We start from the raw sequence: 20,238 nt of genomic DNA, 5'->3' as shown, positions 1-20,238 counted from the left end.
GTGGGGGGGGGGGTGTGAGACAGCAAGGGTGAGCTCACACATGATCATCGCTCAACAAGTTGTGGGGAATGATGTGACATGAACTCACCAAAGGTGGGAGCTCATGTGAAGTGTAAGGCTGATCAATGATAGGGGTTAAAGCTGAGCATTGCTTTTAAGTAGTTGGTCAAAATTTTATTAGCAGTTACTAAGTGTAAGTAAATACCAAACCATAAGTAAAGTAATAGAACAAAATTAATAACAAACCCATGCAATGCAAATGACAAAATTGAATTTAAGTTCCATAATTTAAACATCAGAGAGTCCTGAGCTGCTCATGACCGTGAGCTCGGCTAGTATACCAGTTTTACACTCTGCAGAGGTTGTACCCTTTACCCACAAGTCATGTTACCCATCTGCCAAGGGGTCATGAATCCCATACACCTCTACCTAGGAAGCGCGGCAGGGCAACACTACGAGGCCTTTACAAAGTTCCACTAGCTTCCGAAAACCCGCTACAGTTTATGGGAAGATCCAGTACAGGGTTCCTGGCTGACCGCCATCGCAGCAAAATCAACCAGGGACCTCCCCGCACTGACCTCTCCCCTACTGCCCTTGCCCCTTTCGGGTAAGGTAGTCTTCCACTAGCTTTCCTAGTTAATCAGCCAAGGGCGTCCCATTAAACCCTTGTGGTGGCACGTGGTTCTCAAGTTAAGCTCTATGTTCCAATTAACATTAATGATCTCAACATGAACATAAATAGAATAACAAAAATAACTGGAACATAGAGGTAATAAATGATTATCCCAAAACCATGTAAAGCAATAGCAAACTACCCAAGTGATTCAGGGGTGAACAAGGTAATGAGATAAACAATCTAGGGTAACCTATTGGGTCCCATCAAAATTAACCTATGCATGGATAAGTGATATTAAAGAACATTATTGGGTAAAAAGTGGTCAAGGGCACAACTTGCCTTCAATGAGCTCCTGCTCAGCTACTTCAACCTGCTGCTCACCAGGATCCTCGGTCACGGGCTCTTCTACTCGCCACAATACAAACAAGCACAGGATATAGGGAAAATTAACATTACACCAAGCATGTAAACAAAATACACAGAGATATTCTACATATTAAAATAAAAACCTAGGAACTGGAATCATAATTTTCTGAGTTATAGATTTCGAGTTATGCATTTTCAAAAGTTTTATGTGCTTTAAATAGGATTAAGTGATAAATAAATTTCTTGCTGTTTTCATGACATAACAGAGGCTCTAGGTGATAGAGAATTAAATTACAAAATTTTAGGAACTGGAATGGACTAATTTGGAGTTAGTATGAATTTTCTATGAATTTACAAAGTTCTAGTAATTATTTTCATATTAAATATTCAATTTCTAATTCATTTATACACTTTATCCTGCCACTGGACTAGGCCTCAATTAATGTGAAACGCAGGGGGCTCGGGGTAAGTATCCGCAGACACAGGGAACAGGGCCCCTGGACGGCGGGTTGTTTTCTATAAACTACAGGGTTTCTTATGCAAAAGGCTTCAGCCGAAGGGGTATCTTGTGATCACGGCCGTTCGATTTCCAACCGAGGGTCACGATTAGATCACTACCACCGTGAACCGGTATACAATCCCCACCCCACGATCTGGAATGGGCGACTCTGATTTTATATCGTCTGATCTCGCGCAAGCCACACGATCAAGATCCGAGGGCCATCCTACCATCTAATCTACATCGTCCAACGGAAAATCAATGGCACACAGCCATCCTCCACCCCTCGACCACCCAGAGCACGGCGCCGCCTCCCCATGACTACGGCGGATCCTCGCCGGAGTGCGGCGAACTCCATGCCCGGTCGACCAAAACCCAATCCCAATATCGCTACAAAATCTCGCGGACGCGACAATGCTGAATAGGGACTCACCGTGGGCATGGATTGCGACCAACGAGCGGTCCACGACGGGATGCGGCTCCGCGGCGGAGCACTGGCAACGGCGCGAAATCGCCGGTTCACCGGTCCCTGAACCCGTACGAGGACACCACGGACACCCTTCAAAGCTCCCGGCGAAGCCCACGGATCAAACCCGGTGGTGTGCAGAGAGCGCTTTAGCAATTTCCCCCCGACGGCGGCGGAGCTCGGTTTCCTCCGCCCCCTTGGCTATGGTGTAGGTCGGCACTGGGTATGAGTTGTGGTCAGGTCACGACGCGCACGGCAACGGTCTTATGCTCCCCCAATCGGCGGTAACAACCACCCCGAAGCCATCGGGATTTCCAGCTGGTCCGCCGCGCAAGGTTGTTGGCGCAGTCCGCCATTTCCGCGAGCACGACACTTCCGACCCGTGGGTCCCACGAGCCAGGGAAAGGGAAGGGAAGGGAAGGGAAGACGAGCGCGGAGGAAGAGCCTGCACGTGGGCCCGCGAACGCAGTGGCAGAGAAGTCCGAGCGCGCGCGAGAGCCCAGCGACAGACAGCCGGGCCCCAGGTGTCGGCGCCGGTAGGTTAGTTGGGCTGCGGTGGTGAGTGTGGTAATGGGCCAGATTGGTGGCAGCCAGCCCATTCAGGTATAGTATTCCTTTTCCTTTTTCTATTTGCAAGGATTTCTTTTAGGTTTTAATTTTCCCTTTTTGGTCTTTAATATTTTCTTGTTACAAAATGCACACAAAAATAGAATATTCAACATGATGCATGGATTTAGTAGCATATCTTTTTATTAATTGTTCTTGGACATGGTGTTCACATATGATGATGCACAAAGATCAAACTCACATAAAGAGAAACTGTTTCTCTATCGGTATTATTCCTAACCAATTACAAAGTGGGTGTTACAAATCCTACCCCCCTTAAAAAATAATCTCGTCCTCGAGATTTAAGGAGAACTAGAGAAAAGGTGGGGAAAATCTATGCGAAGCTCTTCTTCTCTTTCCCAAGTTGCTTCATTTTCTCCGTGGTGACTCCATTGCACTTTGCACATCTTTATCACCTTATTTCTTGTAACTCGAGTCAATGTATCCAAAATCTTGATCGGGTACTCCGTGTAAGTCAAATCACCTTGAACACTGAGTTCATCCATGGGTAACTGTTCCTCGGGAACACGGAGACACTTCTTGAGTTGAGATACGTGAAACACATTATGCACATCCGATAGACTAGCAGGTAACTCAAGTTGGTATGCCATCTCTCCAACTCTCCTAAAGATCAAGAATGGTCCAATATAGCGAGGGGACAATTTGCCCTTAACTTTGAATCTCCTCATTCCACGAAGTGGTGACACCTTGAGGTACACATAATCTCCTTCTTCGAATTCCAGTGGCCTTCTTCTATTATCAGCATAACTCTTTTGCCTGGTTTGAGCCACCCTCAAATTCTCTCGAATTATACGAACTTGTTCTTCTGCTTCTTGAATCAATTCAGGACCAAAGAACTGTCTCTCTCCAGTCTGATCCCAATACAAAGGAGTCCTGCACTTCCTCCCATACAAAGCTTCAAAAGGTGACATCTTCAGACTGGCCTGATAACTATTATTATATGAGAACTCAGCATAAGGTAGACTCTTATCCCAACTCCCTCCATGCTGAAGGGCACATGCTCTCAACATATCTTCCAATACTTGATTAGTCCTTTCAGTCTGTCCATCAGTCTGAGGGTGATAGGCTGTACTAAAATTCAACTTTGTACTCATGTTCTCATGAAAGCTTCTCCAAAATCTTGAGGTAAACTGCGAACCTCGATCAGACACGATCTTCTTTGGTACTCCATGTAAACACACAATCCGAGCCATATATAACTCTGCTAGCTGAGAACCTTTATAAGTAGTCTTCACAGGAATAAAGTGAGCCACTTTAGTCAATCTATCCACAATCACCCATATTGCATCATATCCTTTCTGGGTGCGAGGCAATCCAGTAATAAAATCCATACCAATCTCTTCCCACTTCCACTCGGGTATCTTCAGTGGGTGCAATAGTCCAGCTGGCCTCTGATGTTCAGCCTTAACTCTTTGACATACATCACACATAGCCACATGTGCAGCTACATCTCTTTTCAATCCATACCACCAATACTTCCGCTTCAAATCCTGATACATCTTGGTACTACCAGGATGAATAGAATAATCCGAGTCATGGGCCTCTTTCAATATAGTCTCTCGAAGGCTTTTAATATCAGGAACACACATTCTATCCTTGAACCATACAGTGCCTTGCTCATCTTCCGTGAACTCCGGAACTCGACCTTCAGTAATCAGATCCTTAATCTCTTTTATTTTAGCATCACCAATTTGTCCTTTGCGGATCACTTGCTCCAAAGTGGGTTCCACATCAATAGTGACTCCTTCAGTATGAGCAACTATCCCCAGGTTAAGTCTCCTGAAGTCCTCAACAATCTCATCGGGTAGCTGGGCAACAATAGCTGAATGAACATGCTCTTTGCGACTCAAGGCATCTGCAACCAAATTTGCCTTGCCCGGGTGATAGTGAATCTCCAAATCATAATCCTTAATAAGCTCCAACCAACGGCGTTGCCTAAGATTGAGATCCTTCTGAGTGAATATATACTTCAAACTCTTATGATCCGTATACACTTGGCACTTAGTTCCCATGATGTAGTGTCTCCAAATCTTAAGCGCATGCACAACGGCTGCCAATTCCAAGTCATGAGTAGGGTAGTTCAATTCATGCTTGCGTAACTGACGAGAAGCATAAGCAATCACATGTCCTTCTTGCATGAGCACACATCCTAAGCCTTGGCCACATGCATCACAATAGATATCAAATCCTTTCTGTAGATCTGGCATAACCAATACTGGTGGCGACATCAACTTCTTCTTCAATAGATCAAAGCTGTTTTGACACTTCTCGTCCCACTTAAATTCTTTTCCTTTCTCCAAAAGCGAAGTCATAGGCTTAGCGATCTTAGAAAATCCTTCAATAAATCTCCGATAATATCCTGCTAATCCCAAGAAACTCCGAATCTCAGTAACTGTAGTGGGTACTCTCCACTCCATTATCTCCTTAACTTTAGCAGGATCCACTGAAATTCCTCCATTAGAAATAATATGACCAAGAAATGGCACCTCGCCAATCCAAAACTCGCACTTGCTGAACTTGGCATAGAGTTGATTATCTCGTAGCTTTTGTAGCACCATCCTTAGATGTTCCTCGTGATCACTATCACTCTTAGAATAGATAAGAATATCGTCGATGAATACCACGACGAATCTGTCCAAATACTCCATAAACACCTTATTCATCAAGTTCATAAAATAAGCTGGCGCATTGGTTAATCCAAACGACATAACAGTAAACTCATATAATCCATATCGAGTCGAGAAAGCCGTCTTGGGAATATCTGATGGTCTAATCCTCATCTGATGGTAACCGGATCGGAGATCAATCTTCGAAAATACTCTTGCTCCTCTCATCTGATCAAATAAATCCTCAATACGGGGCAACGGATACTTGTTCTTCACTGTAACATCATTAAGAGATCTATAATCCACACACATCCGCTGTGATCCATCCTTCTTCTGTACAAACAAGACCGGCGCTCCCCAAGGTGAGGAACTCGGACGAATGTACCCAGCCTCTTGTAACTCAGTTAACTGCTTCTTAAGTTCCTTTAGTTCTTCTACGGACATCCTATATGGCCGTTTAGAAATAGGGGCGGTTCCAGGTAAGAGGTCAATAACAAACTCAACTTCTCTCTCAGGTGGCATCCCTGGTAACTCCTCTGGAAAGACATCCGGAAAATCTCTAACCACCCGGATGTTGTCACCAACAAACTCCTCCGGTATAAAGAACATTGCACGCATGGGTGAGGAGGTTACTGCAATATTAACTTGAAATCTTTCTCCCTTAGTAGTAGTGAGTTCTACGGTACCTCTACCACATGCTATAACGGCCTTTGCCTTTCTTAGCCATGACATACCAAGGATCAAATCTATACTGCTTGACTCTAATATTATAGCAGTAGCTCCAAATTCTCTACCCATAATGGTCAATGTCAATCTACGTGTCATTTGACTTGCCTCAACAGGTCCTTTAGGTGTAATTACTCTCATGGGTTTTCTCATATTGTCCAACACATTTGCGCAAACCAAAATCTCAGCATGACGCATAATTTTATTAGCAACACATGGGGACAGATAGACCTTTTTATTCCTCCTAAAATAGTATCATACCGAATACTAACTAAAGGAACCTGTAGATCCTACAAATAGTAGTAATTTATATATATGTTTATGTAGCTTGGTGGAGCTGGTGGTGGTGGAGATGGTGGTGGTTGTCGTTGCCTCTCCAACCGTGATTGCCTTATCTCTTGATGTATCTCCAGACGGGCCTGACGTATTTCCTCGCGTTCTTGTCTTATCTGGTTTTGCATTTCGGTCATCATGTCTGTCAATTGTTGTATTACCAGCCTTTGGGTTGCAATCACCTGATCGGTTTCAACAGGTGGAGGATTTGGAGGATTCATTTCTGTTTGCTGTTGCGTGATAATCTTTCCTTTCCTGGTATTGACCATCTGAGTTAGATACATATGATAAGAGAATAGTAGCCAAGGCAGGTACTTACAAATCAGGTTATTTTGGGGGATTTATTAGCTAAGCAGATTAATATTCCGCCTACTATAGCTAATTCAATACCTTATGTTGGTACATGCTAAGATGTCCATCTATAATAATTCAATCAATCAAAGAAGCAAATCAGGCATTTAGCATCAGCACAATCAACCAACATTTTTTTTTAAGAAAATAGTTTTAATTTTTGTCTTGGGTTCCCTAACTCTTAAGAATGCCATAGGGGTGGGGATTCCAAGGTGTGAAATCCATCTTGACTAAGAGTAGAAAAGGTAAGAATGATCAGAGTAGAACAGTAGAAGATGAGACTGGATCAAGATGTGATAAGTATAGAATGAGTCAGAGTAAGGTAAGTAGGAAAGGGTTTGTCCATTTCTATCTAGGTTTCGTCCTACAGTCAACATTTGCTCTGATACCACTTCTGTAACACCCGGTTTTAAAGGACAAAGCCGGGTGCATCTCATACATGCGCCAAGAAGACAACATATATAATAACAGAGTGTATAGAGATAAATGTCATAAAACATCAGAGTATTTATTACATAGCGGAAGACTTATTACAAAATAAAATAATAAAGATAAAGCGAACTAAGGATCGTCGGCGCCAATGTCGACTGAGAAACGCCACCTAGATCAGATCATACTCCTCGCCTTGTGGCTCCTCCTGAACCACCTGCTCTTCTCCTGTGGGGGGGGGTGTGAGACAGCAAGGGTGAGCTCACACATGATCATCGCTCAACAAGTTGTGGGGAATGATGTGACATGAACTCACCAAAGGTGGGAGCTCATGTGAAGTGTAAGGCTGATCAATGATAGGGGTTAAAGCTGAGCATTGCTTTTAAGTAGTTGGTCAAAATTTTATTAGCAGTTACTAAGTGTAAGTAAATACCAAACCATAAGTAAAGTAATAGAACAAAATTAATAACAAACCCATGCAATGCAAATGACAAAATTGAATTTAAGTTCCATAATTTAAACATCAGAGAGTCCTGAGCTGCTCATGACCGTGAGCTCGGCTAGTATACCAGTTTTACACTCTGCAGAGGTTGTACCCTTTACCCACAAGTCATGTTACCCATCTGCCAAGGGGTCATGAATCCCATACACCTCTACCTAGGAAGCGCGGCAGGGCAACACTACGAGGCCTTTACAAAGTTCCACTAGCTTCCGAAAACCCGCTACAGTTTATGGGAAGATCCAGTACAGGGTTCCTGGCTGACCGCCATCGCAGCAAAATCAACCAGGGACCTCCCCGCACTGACCTCTCCCCTACTGCCCTTGCCCCTTTCGGGTAAGGTAGTCTTCCACTAGCTTTCCTAGTTAATCAGCCAAGAGCGTCCCATTAAACCCTTGTGGTGGCACGTGGTTCTCAAGTTAAGCTCTATGTTCCAATTAACATTAATGATCTCAACATGAACATAAATAGAATAACAAAAATAACTGGAACATAGAGGTAATAAATGATTATCCCAAAACCATGTAAAGCAATAGCAAACTACCCAAGTGATTCAGGGGTGAACAAGGTAATGAGATAAACAATCTAGGGTAACCTATTGGGTCCCATCAAAATTAACCTATGCATGGATAAGTGATATTAAAGAACATTATTGGGTAAAAAGTGGTCAATGGCACAACTTGCCTTCAATGAGCTCCTGCTCAGCTACTTCAACCTGCTGCTCACCAGGATCCTCGGTCACGGGCTCTTCTACTCGCCACAATACAAACAAGCACAGGATATAGGGAAAATTAACATTACACCAAGCATGTAAACAAAATACACAGAGATATTCTACATATTAAAATAAAAACCTAGGAACTGGAATCATAATTTTCTGAGTTATAGATTTCGAGTTATGCATTTTCAAAAGTTTTATGTGCTTTAAATAGGATTAAGTGATAAATAAATTTCTTGCTGTTTTCATGACATAACAGAGGCTCTAGGTGATAGAGAATTAAATTACAAAATTTTAGGAACTGGAATGGACTAATTTGGAGTTAGTATGAATTTTCTATGAATTTACAAAGTTCTAGTAATTATTTTCATATTAAATATTCAATTTCTAATTCATTTATACACTTTATCCTGCCACTGGACTAGGCCTCAATTAATGTGAAACGCAGGGGGCTCGGGGTAAGTATCCGCAGACACAGGGAACAGGGCCCCTGGACGGCGGGTTGTTTTCTATAAACTACAGGGTTTCTTATGCAAAAGGCTTCAGCCGAAGGGGTATCTTGTGATCACGGCCGTTCGATTTCCAACCGAGGGTCACGATTAGATCACTACCACCGTGAACCGGTATACAATCCCCACCCCACGATCTGGAATGGGCGACTCTGATTTTATATCGTCTGATCTCGCGCAAGCCACACGATCAAGATCCGAGGGCCATCCTACCATCTAATCTACATCGTCCAACGGAAAATCAATGGCACACAGCCATCCTCCACCCCTCGACCACCCAGAGCACGGCGCCGCCTCCCCATGACTATGGCGGATCCTCGCCGGAGTGCGGCGAACTCCATGCCCGGTCGACCAAAACCCAATCCCAATATCGCTACAAAATCTCGCGGACGCGACAATGCTGAATAGGGACTCACCGTGGGCATGGATTGCGACCAACGAGCGGTCCACGACGGGATGCGGCTCCGCGGCGGAGCACTGGCAACGGCGCGAAATCGCCGGTTCACCGGTCCCTGAACCCGTACGAGGACACCACGGACACCCTTCAAAGCTCCCGGCGAAGCCCACGGATCAAACCCGGTGGTGTGCAGAGAGCGCTTTAGCAATTTCCCCCCGACGGCGGCGGAGCTCGGTTTCCTCCGCCCCCTTGGCTATGGTGTAGGTCGGCACTGGGTATGAGTTGTGGTCAGGTCACGACGCGCACGGCAACGGTCTTATGCTCCCCCAATCGGCGGTAACAACCACCCCGAAGCCATCGGGATTTCCAGCTGGTCCGCCGCGCAAGGTTGTTGGCGCAGTCCGCCATTTCCGCGAGCACGACACTTCCGACCCGTGGGTCCCACAAGCCAGGGAAAGGGAAGGGAAGGGAAGGGAAGACGAGCGCGGAGGAAGAGCCTGCACGTGGGCCCGCGAACGCAGTGGCAGAGAAGTCCGAGCGCGCGCGAGAGCCCAGCGACAGACAGCCGGGCCCCAGGTGTCGGCGCCGGTAGGTTAGTTGGGCTGCGGTGGTGAGTGTGGTAATGGGCCAGATTGGTGGCAGCCAGCCCATTCAGGTATAGTATTCCTTTTCCTTTTTCTATTTGCAAGGATTTCTTTTAGGTTTTAATTTTCCCTTTTTGGTCTTTAATATTTTCTTGTTACAAAATGCACACAAAAATAGAATATTCAACATGATGCATGGATTTAGTAGCATATCTTTTTATTAATTGTTCTTGGACATGGTGTTCACATATGATGATGCACAAAGATCAAACTCACATAAAGAGAAACTGTTTCTCTATCGGTATTATTCCTAACCAATTACAAAGTGGGTGTTACAGTCCATCAGCTCGCTCGCCCTGGTGGGGGTCTTGCGACCCAGCTTGCTCACCAGGTCGCGGCAGGTGGTGCCGGCGAGGAACGCGCCGATGACATCCGAGTCGGTGATGTTGGGCAGCTCGGTGCGCTGCTTCGAGAATCGCCGGATGTAGTCCCGGAGAGACTCTCCCGGCTGCTGCCGGCAGCTTCGGAGGTCCCAGGAATTCCCGGGGCGCACGTACGTGCCCTGGAAATTGCCGGCGAAAGCTTGGACTAGGTCGTCCCAGTTGGAGATCTGCCCCAGAGGCAGGTGCTCCAACCAGGCGCGAGCGGTGTCGGAGAGGAACAGGGGGAGGTTGCGGATGATGAGGTTGCCATCGTCCGTTCCACCCAGTTGGCAGGCCAGACGTTAGTCCGCGAGCCACAGTTCCGGTCTCGTCTCCCCCGAGTACTTTGTGATAGTAGTCGGGGGTCGGAACCGGGTCGGGAACGGTGCCCGTCGGATGGCCCGGCTGAAGGCCTGTGGACCGGGTGGTTCGGGCGAGGGACTCCGATCCTCCCCGCTGTCGTAGCGTCCCCCACGCCTGGGGTGGTAGCCTCGGCGCACCCTCTCGTCGAGGTGGGCCCGACGGTCGCGGTGATGGTGCTCATTGCCGAGGCGGCCCGGGGCCGCAGGCGCGGTGTTGCGCGTGCGCCCGGTGTAGACCAAGGCTTCCCGCATGAATCGGGAAGTCGCGGCATGAGGTTCCGAGGGGTACCCCTGCCTTCGGGAGGTAGAGCTCTCGGCCCGTCGGACCGTGGCGCCTTCCAGGAGATTCTTGTGTTCCCCCTGGATTCGCCGGCCCTCGGTGGTTGATGGCTCCGGCATCGCGCGGAGAAGCATCGCTGCTGCAGCCAGGTTCTGGCCGACCCCACTAGATGCGGGTGGTGGCCTGACCCTGACGTCGTCGGCGACGCGGTGCTGGAAACCCTGGGGCAGATGACGTATTTCTCCGGCCGGGGGTTGGCCCGCCCATGCCTGCCCGACGTCTCGGCGGATCGGCTCAAGCGCTCCTGCTCCCTCGTCGAGCCTGGCCTGCACCCCGCGGATTTGCTCGAGTTGTGGGTCATGGCCCCCCGCCTGAACGGGGACCACAGCTAGCTCCCGTGGGATGTCAACGCGGGGCACCGGCCTAGTGAGATCACCGTCCTCCGGCATGCCGAGATGATTGCCTTCGGAGGGACCCCCTAGATCGACGTGGAAACATTCGCGGCTTGGGCCGCAGTCCTCGTCGCCGAGGCTACGGCTACCGTCGAAACTGTCGGAGAGGCAGTAGTCACATGCGGTCATGAAGTCCCGCATGGCACTGGGGTTGCCAAGTCCAGTGAAATCCCAGCAGATGCTGGGCTCGTCGTCTTCCTCGGACCCAGAGGGCCCGTAGGTCGAGACGTCCGTCAGCTGGTCCCAAGGCGACCGCATGCGAAACCCCAGAGGGTTTGGACTCGCCTCTACGAGAGCGCCCGCCAAGGCGAGGTCGCTAGGCGGGTTGAGGCTGAATCCAAATGACGTGGGATGGGAATCAGTCGGTACCTCTTGGTCGACGAGCGGCGATAAAGTCACGTCGGGGACTGACTGCACCGTCGTCTCAGGTACGAGGGTGACGTCCAGCAAGCTTTTCGCGAGCGCGCTGGCGTCGTCCACTTGCTCGGGATTGGCGTGTCGCAGGGAGACGGCGCTCGTCTTCGTCTCAAGCGCGAAGTCGATACCCGGTGCGCCCCCCGTTGGGGTGCCGGCGCTGTCGACTCGCTCGACAGCCAACGAGGTGCTGCCTCCTGCTTGGCCTTGGTTGCCCTGCCTTCCCCTTCGTCGGCGGGGAAGAAGGCGGGATGAGCTCGAAGGTTGTTCTTCCACCACGCGGGGAAGACGTCGTCGATTCCTCCGCCGGCGGGCGGGCTGTCGGCCGCCATTGTCGTTGTCGTGCGGCGGTGGAAGGAGTATCATGTCGTAGCCGCCGTCGAGGGACATGAACTCAAGACTCCCGAAACAGAGCACCGTCCCGGGTTGGAGAGGTTGCTGGAGACTGCCCATCTGGAGCTTGACGGGAAGCTGTTCGTCAACACGCAGCAGGCCCCTACCTGGCGCGCCAACTGTCAGTGTTTCGAGACCGGGGGGTCCCTGGGCCGACGAGTGAATGTCGCCGCGTGCCCCAGCCCAGATGGGTCGAGCGCGAGGGCGAGCGCGAAGGGGGGAGAGCGAGGCGGCCGGAGACCGGCGTGAGAGAGGTGGGAATCCCGCGGCCTTCGTGTTCGTCCCGCGCCCAGGTCGGGTGCGCTTGCAGTAGGGGGTTACAAGCGTCCATGCGGGAGAGGGAGCGAGCGGCTCCAAGCGAGCGCCTGTCTCGTCCTCGTCCCCGCGCGGCCAACCCTCTCTAAGAGGGCCCTGGTCCTTCCTTTTATAGGCGTAAGGAGAGGATCCAGGTGTACAATGGGGGGTGTAGCAGAGTGCTACGTGTCTAGCGGAGGAGAGCTAGCGCCCTAAGTACATGCCGTTGTGGCAGCCGGAGAGATTTTGGCAGCCAGCTGGTGTGATGTCGTGGCCGTCGGAGGAGCGATGGAGCCTGGCGGAGGGACAGCTGTCGGAGCGGTTGAGTCCTTGTTGACGTCCTCTTGCTTCCGTAAGGGGGCTGAGAGCCGCCGTCGTCACAGAGTATGCGGGGCGCCATCATTGCCTATCTGGCGGAGCGAGCCAGATGGGACACCGGTCTTGTTCCCTGCGGCCCAAGTCAGCTCGGGGTAGGGTGATGATGGCGCCTCCTGTTGACGTGGCTGGTCTGCGCCCTAGGTTGGGCGATGTGGAAGCTCCTCCGAAGCCGAGGTCGAGTCTGTCTTCCGTGGCCGAGGTCGAGTCCGAGCCCCTGGGTCGGGCGAGGCAGAGTTCGTCGTCTTCTAGGGCTGAGCCCAAGTCCGAGCCCTGGGTCGGGCGGAGCGGAGTTCGTCGTCTTCTGGGGCCGAGCCCAAGTCCGATCCCTGGGTCGGGCGGAGCGGAGTTCGCCGTCTTCCGGGACTTAGCCCGAGTCCGAGCCCTGGGTCGGGCGGAGCGAAGTTCGCCGTCTTCCGGGACTTAGCCCGAGTCCGAGCCCTGGGTCGAGCGGAGTGGAGTTCGCCGTCTTCCGGGACTTAGCCCGAGTCCGAGCCCTGGGTCAGGCGGAGCAGAGTTCGCCGTCTTCCGGGACTTAGCCCGAGTCCGAGCCCTGGGTCGAGCGGAGCGGAGTTCGCCGTCTTCCGGGGCTGAGCCCGAGTCCGAGCCCTGGGTCGGGCGAAGCGGAGCTTCCTATGGTCCTTCGGCAAAGCCTGACTGCCTGTCAGTCTCACTCTGTCAAGTGGCACCGCAGTCGGAGTGACGCAGGCGGCGCTGTCCTTCTGTCAGGTCGGTCAGTGGAGCGGCGAAGTGACGGCGGTCACTTCGGCTCTGCTGGCTGGGGGCGCGCGTCAGGATAAAGGTGTCAGGCCACCTTTGCATTAAATGCTCCTGCGATTTGGTCGGTTGGTGCGGCGATTTGGTCAGGGTTGCTTCTTAGCGAAGGCAGGGCCTCGGGCGAGCCGGGAATATGTTCGCCGTTGGAGGGGGGCCTCGGGCGAGACGGAAATCCTCCGGGGTCGGCTGCCTTGTCCGAGGCTAGGCTCGGGCGAGGCGTGATCGAGTCGCTCGAATGGACTGATCCCTGACTTAATCGCACCCATCAGGCCTTTGCAGCTTTATGCTGATGGGGGTTACCAGCTGAGAATTAGGAGCCTTGAGGGTACCCCTAATTATGGTCCCCGACACATTCCCACAGTAAAATACACAATCTTTTTGCCGTTTATTTTTCGGCTTCACCACTTATTTTTCGGTGTATCAGCGCTGACTTTTCGCTGTAAGCCTCCCTTAGGAGCTTCTTCGCCTTTTACTTCGGCGGTATTCACGTTGACTTTTCGCGCTTCGCCTTATACTTCGGCGGAATCAACATTTATTTTTCGCTGTAAGCTCTACATTCCCTTTGGAACGACTTTTGAGCAGAAAACTTACGCTGCGTTCCCTTAGGAATGACTTTTTGTTGTTTCGGCAAACTTACACTGCGTTCCTTAGAACGACTTTTTGTTGCTTCGGCAAAACTTGTATTGCGTTCCTTAGAACGACTTTTTGTTGCTTCGGCAAAACTTGTAATATAATTGTGAACCCCGCGTTCTCTTGAGAACAACTTTCGTGTTTTACTGACCTTTGGAACTTCAAGAGTCTGTGAAGAAGGTATATTATATTATGACAATAACGAAGCTATTACAAAAAATTGAAAACAACAAAAGAACTAGGTTTTCAATGATTGCTCCTTATTGAAAAGGAAAATGATGACAAATGCAAAAACTGTTTCAGAGGAAGGATATCTCTTAGTAGATGTGTTTCGATTCTGGCACAGTACTGTTGACTGTGCGAGCTTCGGACTGCTCCCTGAAGTCTCGCTGTTGGTGAGTGTGCTGGCTCCCTTTTGGCTGCTGGCCTTGGGGATATGCGGGTTGCATTGGTGGTGGAGGTGGAGGATGTTGCCAAGATGCCCGAGGTTGACTTGCCGAAGCAACAGAAACTGCAGGATGGTTACCCACATACTCTGGTATGTACGGTGATTGGTATGAAGCAGTATGCATAACTTGCTTCGGCTGATTCTGTTGGGCTGCAGCTTCTGCTATTTCCTTCTGTTTCTGTATGGTGACATGACACATCCTTGTAGTATGGCCCTTGTCCTCACCGCAGAATAGGCAATAAATTTTCCTGGGCTGATCCCCAAACCTTTCACCGAAGCTGGCCCTCGAAGGGTTCACAGCCGCCTCAGACACAGAGCGAGGGATGACCCTGGGTACGTTCGATACATAACCAAGGCTCGGGCTACGCTCCCGAGGTACCCTAGGACATTTCCGAGACCAGCGGGAACGATCTTGTAACAGAATCCCATCAGAGGGAGGCATCGAGCCCTCGGACCCCGTCGAAAGGGGACCGGGTCCGGCAGATCACCCGCAGGTACTTTTGGAGCGCGCCTCCGGGCCTCTAGCCGACCCCTAACAAATGGGGCACGGGCGTCCACTCGGATTACCCGCCAGCAGCTCACCGGAGACACCATGTTCGGCGCCCTCCGAGGGCAACATGGCGCTTTCCCCCCTCCTCCTTGCGGAAAGGCGACGCAGGGGCGTATGTAAAAAAGTCGAGCCTGTCCTTGACCGTCCTCTCGCCCTGTGCAGAGGCTCGGGGGCTGCTCTCGCAAACCCGGCTTCGGCCAAACCGTTGACAGCGTCAACATACTAGCCCGAGAACTTGGGACCCGACCGTGCACCCGGGCTACAGCCAGCTCGCATGAGGGAACGACCAGACCAGCCGAAGCATTGCGCGAGGCATTAAGACCTCGGAGGAGTCAAACCACTCCTCCGAGGCCTCGAGGGCTACACCCGGCGGGTGCGCTCGCGCGCACCCACCGGAACAAAACGCAACCGAGAAAGGCTGGCCCCCTTGCAAAAAGTGCGACAAAAGCCTCCAAGCGAGTATTAACACTCCCTTCGAGGCTCGGGGGCTACTGTCGGGGACCATATTTAGGGGTACCCTCAAGACTCCTAAATCTCAGCTGGTAACCCCCATCAGCACAAAGCTGCAAAGGCCTGATGGGTGCGACTAAGTCAAGGATCGGTCCATTCGAGGGACGCGATCACGCCTCGCCCAAGCCCAGCCTCGGGCAAGGGCAGCCGACCCTGGAGGATCTACGTCTCGCCCGAGGCCCCCCTCCAGCAACGGACACACCTTCGGCTCGCCCGAGGCCCAGTCTTCACCAAGAAGCAACCTAGGCCAAATCACCACGCCAACCGACCAAATCGCAGGGGCATTTAATGCAAAGGTGGCCTGACACCTTTATCCTGACGCACGCCCTCTAGTCGACAGAGCCGAAGTGACCGCAGTCACTTCGCCGCTCCACTGACCGGTCTGACAAGAGGACAGCGCCGCCTGCGCCGCACCGACTCTGAGCCACTCGACAGAGTGAGGCTGACAACAGCCAAGTCTGGCCCTAGGCGCCATGGGAAACTCCACTTTGCCCGACCCCAGGGCTCGGACTCGGGCTCAGCCCCGGAAGACGACGAACTCCGCTTCGCCCGACCCCAGGGCTCGGACTCGGGCTCAGCCCCGGAAGACAACGAACTCCGCTCCGCCCGACCCCAGGGCTCGGACTCGGGCTCAGCCCCGGAAGACGACGAACTCCGCTTCGCCCGACCCCAGGGCTCGGACTCGGGCTCAGCCCCAGAAGACGATGAACTCCGCTCCGCCCGACCCCAGGGCTCGAACTCGGGCTCAGCCCCGAAAGACGACGAACTCCGCTTCGCCCGACCCCAGGGCTCGGACTCAGCCCTGACCTCAGCCGACGGTCTCCGCCTCGCCCGACCCAGGGGCTCGGACTCGACCTCGGCCTCGGAAGACAGACTCGACCTCGACCTCGGAGGAGCCTCCACCTCGCCCAACCCAGGGCTCGGACCGACCACGTCACAGGAGGCGCCATCATTACCCTACCCCAAGCTGACTCAGGCTACGGGGAACAAGACCGGCGTCCCATCTGGCTCGCTCTGCTATGCGAGTAATGATGGCGCCCCGCACGCTCTATGACGACGGCAGCTCTCAGCCCCCTTCCGGAAGCAAGAGGACGTCAGCAAGGACTCGACAGCCCCGACAGCTGTCCTTCCGCCAGGCTCCGGCGCTCCTCCGACGACCACGACATAACACGAACCGGGTGCCAAAACCTCTCCGGCTGCCACGATGGCATGTACTTAGGGCGCTAGCCCTCCTCCGCTAGACACGTTAGCACACTGCTACACCCCCCATTGTACACCTGGATCCTTTCCTTGCGCCTATAAAAGGAAGGACCAGGGCCCTCTTACGAGGGTTGGCCGCGCGGAGAAGGATGGGACGACGCTCGCGTGAGGCCGCTCTCTCCCTCCCGCGTGGACGCTTGTAACCCCCTACTGCAAGCGCACCCGACCAGGGCGCGGGACAAACACGAAGGCCGCGGGATTCCACCTCTCACGCCCGTCTCCCTCCGGCTCCTTCCCCCCTTCGCGCTCCGTCTCGCGCCGACCCATCTGGGCTGGGGCACGCGGCGATAATTTACTCGTCGGTCCAGGGACCCCCCGGGTTTGAAACGTCGACAACTATATATATTATGAGCAACTATGGAAACTAATAATCGAAAAAATACAACCCAATATACAAAACAAATCAGTTGGGCACCATACCTTGGTCTACGAAGTGAACCAACTCGAATCTTTGAATCCAGCAAATTTTGATGAAGTTTTGAAATGAGAGGAAATGTGCTGCTCTCGGCCAGCAGCGCGGCCAGTTTTATAGGCCTTCATATCTCGGCGCCAAGATCTGTGGCGCCGAGCTACGAGGCCGCGTCGGCGCCGCGTCAATGCCATGCCCTAGGCGCAGGGAGCCGTTACTGCCACGTCATAGCTCGACGCCCTCGGCGCCACAGCCTATGGCGCCGAGTATCGGGTCTAAACTTACATATAAAATTTTTGGGGATCCAAACGTAAATATTTTTCAAAAATAGGGCTGAAAAAGAAAAAATTCGGCCACATATACATTGTCAAACTCAAAACGTCAAATGCATGCTGTCTTGTTGTGGTATATATGGCTCGTCATGTATCATGTATGTCCAACAACGTGACTTATAAAAATACCTTATAATTTAAAAATGAGTATATTTTAGAGAATTTATGATAACAACAAAACAATCTGCTCGAACACTAAAGCCTTAAATCTAGATTATATGGCAGCCCACTATGATGTAGTATATTTGAGGCATTTGAGATAGTGCCCTAAATTTTTTTTACCAAATTTTATAAAATGAGACATCATTGGAGTAGTTTTTTCTTCGTAGAGCCCCATATTTCGATTTAAGGCACCGGTTTGAGTCATTGTTGGAGATGCTCTAAGAAGGCAAAAAAAACTTTGGGCCGCATCTTGTCGGTACAAAGAATAAAAACAATGTCCCAGTCCGATCATAAATAAGCACGTTGTACCCTTGCTGGGCGCCACTGTTGTCGCTTTGCACGGCGGGTCGGCGGTGAAAGGGAAATAGGCTTACACCTTTTCCTAATTGATTTAGGTAGTTGAATTGCCCAACACAAATAATTGGACTAACTAGTTTGCTCTAGATTATGAGTTCTACAGGTGCCAAAGGTTCACAACAAACCAATAAAAAGACCAAGAAAGGGTTCAAATAAAAGGAGCAAAAGACAACCGAAGTGTGCCCTGATCTGGCGCACCGGACAGTGTCCGGTGCATTAGGGAACCCGACTCCAAACTTGCCACCTTCGGGAATTCTGGGAGCCGCTCCGCTATAATTCACCGGACTGTCCGGTGCGCCAGCGGAGCAACGGCTACTTCGCACCAATGGACGTCTGCAGAGAGCAGTTAATGCGCTACAGTGTGCGCAGAAGTCAGAGCAGAGCCAGAAGGCGCACCAGACAGTCTATAGGACCTGTCCGGTGCACCACCGGACTATCCGGTGGCCCAGATGTCAGAAGCTCCAACGGTCGAGTGACGTGGCTGGCGCACCGGACAGTGTCCGGTGCGCCATGCGACAGAAGCCCTCACCAACGGTTCTTTTGGTGGTTGGGGCTATAAATACCCCCAACCACCACACTTCATTGCATCCAAGTTTTCATCCTTCACACCTCATACAAGAGCTATAACATTCAATACAAGACACAAACAAGAGATCAAATCCTCTCCCAAGTCCAAAGACAATTCCAATCAAATAGTGACTAGTGAGAGAGAGATACTTGTGTTCATTTGAGCTCTTGCGCTTGGATTGCTTTTCTTCTTCCTTCTTTCTTAATTCCAACTCAATTGTAACCAAGACAAGAGACACCAATTGTGTGGTGGTCCTTGTGGGGACTTAGTGTCCCGTTTGGTTGAGAAGAGAAGCTCACTCGGTCTAAGTGACCGTTTGAGAGAGGAAAAGGGTTGAAAGAGACCCGGTCTTTGTGACCACCTCAACGGGGAGTAGGTTTGCAAGAACCGAACCTCGGTAAAACAAATCACTGTGTCATTCGCCTTATTTGCTTGTGATTTGTTTTCACCCTCTCTTTCGGACTCGTTTATATTTCTAACGCTAACCCCGGCTTATAGTTGTGCTTTAAGTTTGTAAATTTCAGATTCGCCCTATTCACCCCCCTCTAGGCGACTTTCAATTGGTATCAGAGCCCGGTACTTCATTAGAGCCTAACCGCTCGAAGTGATGTTGGGAGATCACGCCAAGAAGGTAATGGTGACCGGCGAGAAGCCCGCCACAAGCCACGGGAAGGCTCCATCAAGGGAGTCCGGCAACAAGAAGAAGGAGGGATCCCCTTCACACATTAGGACGCACAAGAGTGGCGAGAAGAAGAAGAAAATGAAGAAAGTGGTCTACTACGAGACCGATTCTTCATCACCCTCTACATCGGGATCCGACTCCACGTCCGTCACTTTTAAGCGCCAAGAGCGCAAGAAGTATAGTAAGATCCCCCTACGCTATTCTCGCATTCCTAGACATACTCCATTACTTTCGGTTCCATTAGGAAAACCACCGACATTTAACGGTGAAGATTATTCTAGGTGGAGTGATATGATGAGATATCACCTAACCTCACTCCACAAAAACATTTGGGATATTGTTGAGTTTGGAGTACAGGTACCATCCGTAGGGGATGAAGATTATGATGAGGACGAGGTGGCCCAAATCGAGCACTTCAACTCTCAAGCAACTACTATACTCCTCACCTCTCTAAGTTCGGAGGAGTATAATAAGGTGCAAGGGTTGAAAAGTGCAAAAGAGATTTGGGACGTACTAAAGACCACGCACGAAGAAGACGAGGTGACCAAGATCACCAAAATGGAAACGATCAAGGGGGAGCTCGGTCGGTTCATGCTTAACCAAGGAGAAGACCCGCAAGCCATGTACAACCGGCTAAAAACCTTGGTGAACCAAGTGCGCAACCTCGGGAGTTCCAAGTGGGATGACCATGAAATGGTCAAGGTTATTCTAAGATCACTTGTATTTCTTAACCCTACTCAAGTACAATTAATTCGTGGTGATCCTAGATATAAGCTAATGTCTCCCAAGGAAGTTATAGGAAAATTTGTGAGCTTTGAATTGATGATCAAAGGCT

The sequence above is a fragment of the Zea mays genome, chromosome 5, assembly GCF_902167145.1.
Source record: "Zea mays cultivar B73 chromosome 5, Zm-B73-REFERENCE-NAM-5.0, whole genome shotgun sequence".
Taxonomy (NCBI): domain Eukaryota; kingdom Viridiplantae; phylum Streptophyta; class Magnoliopsida; order Poales; family Poaceae; genus Zea; species Zea mays.
This window is presented reverse-complemented; position numbering follows the sequence as displayed.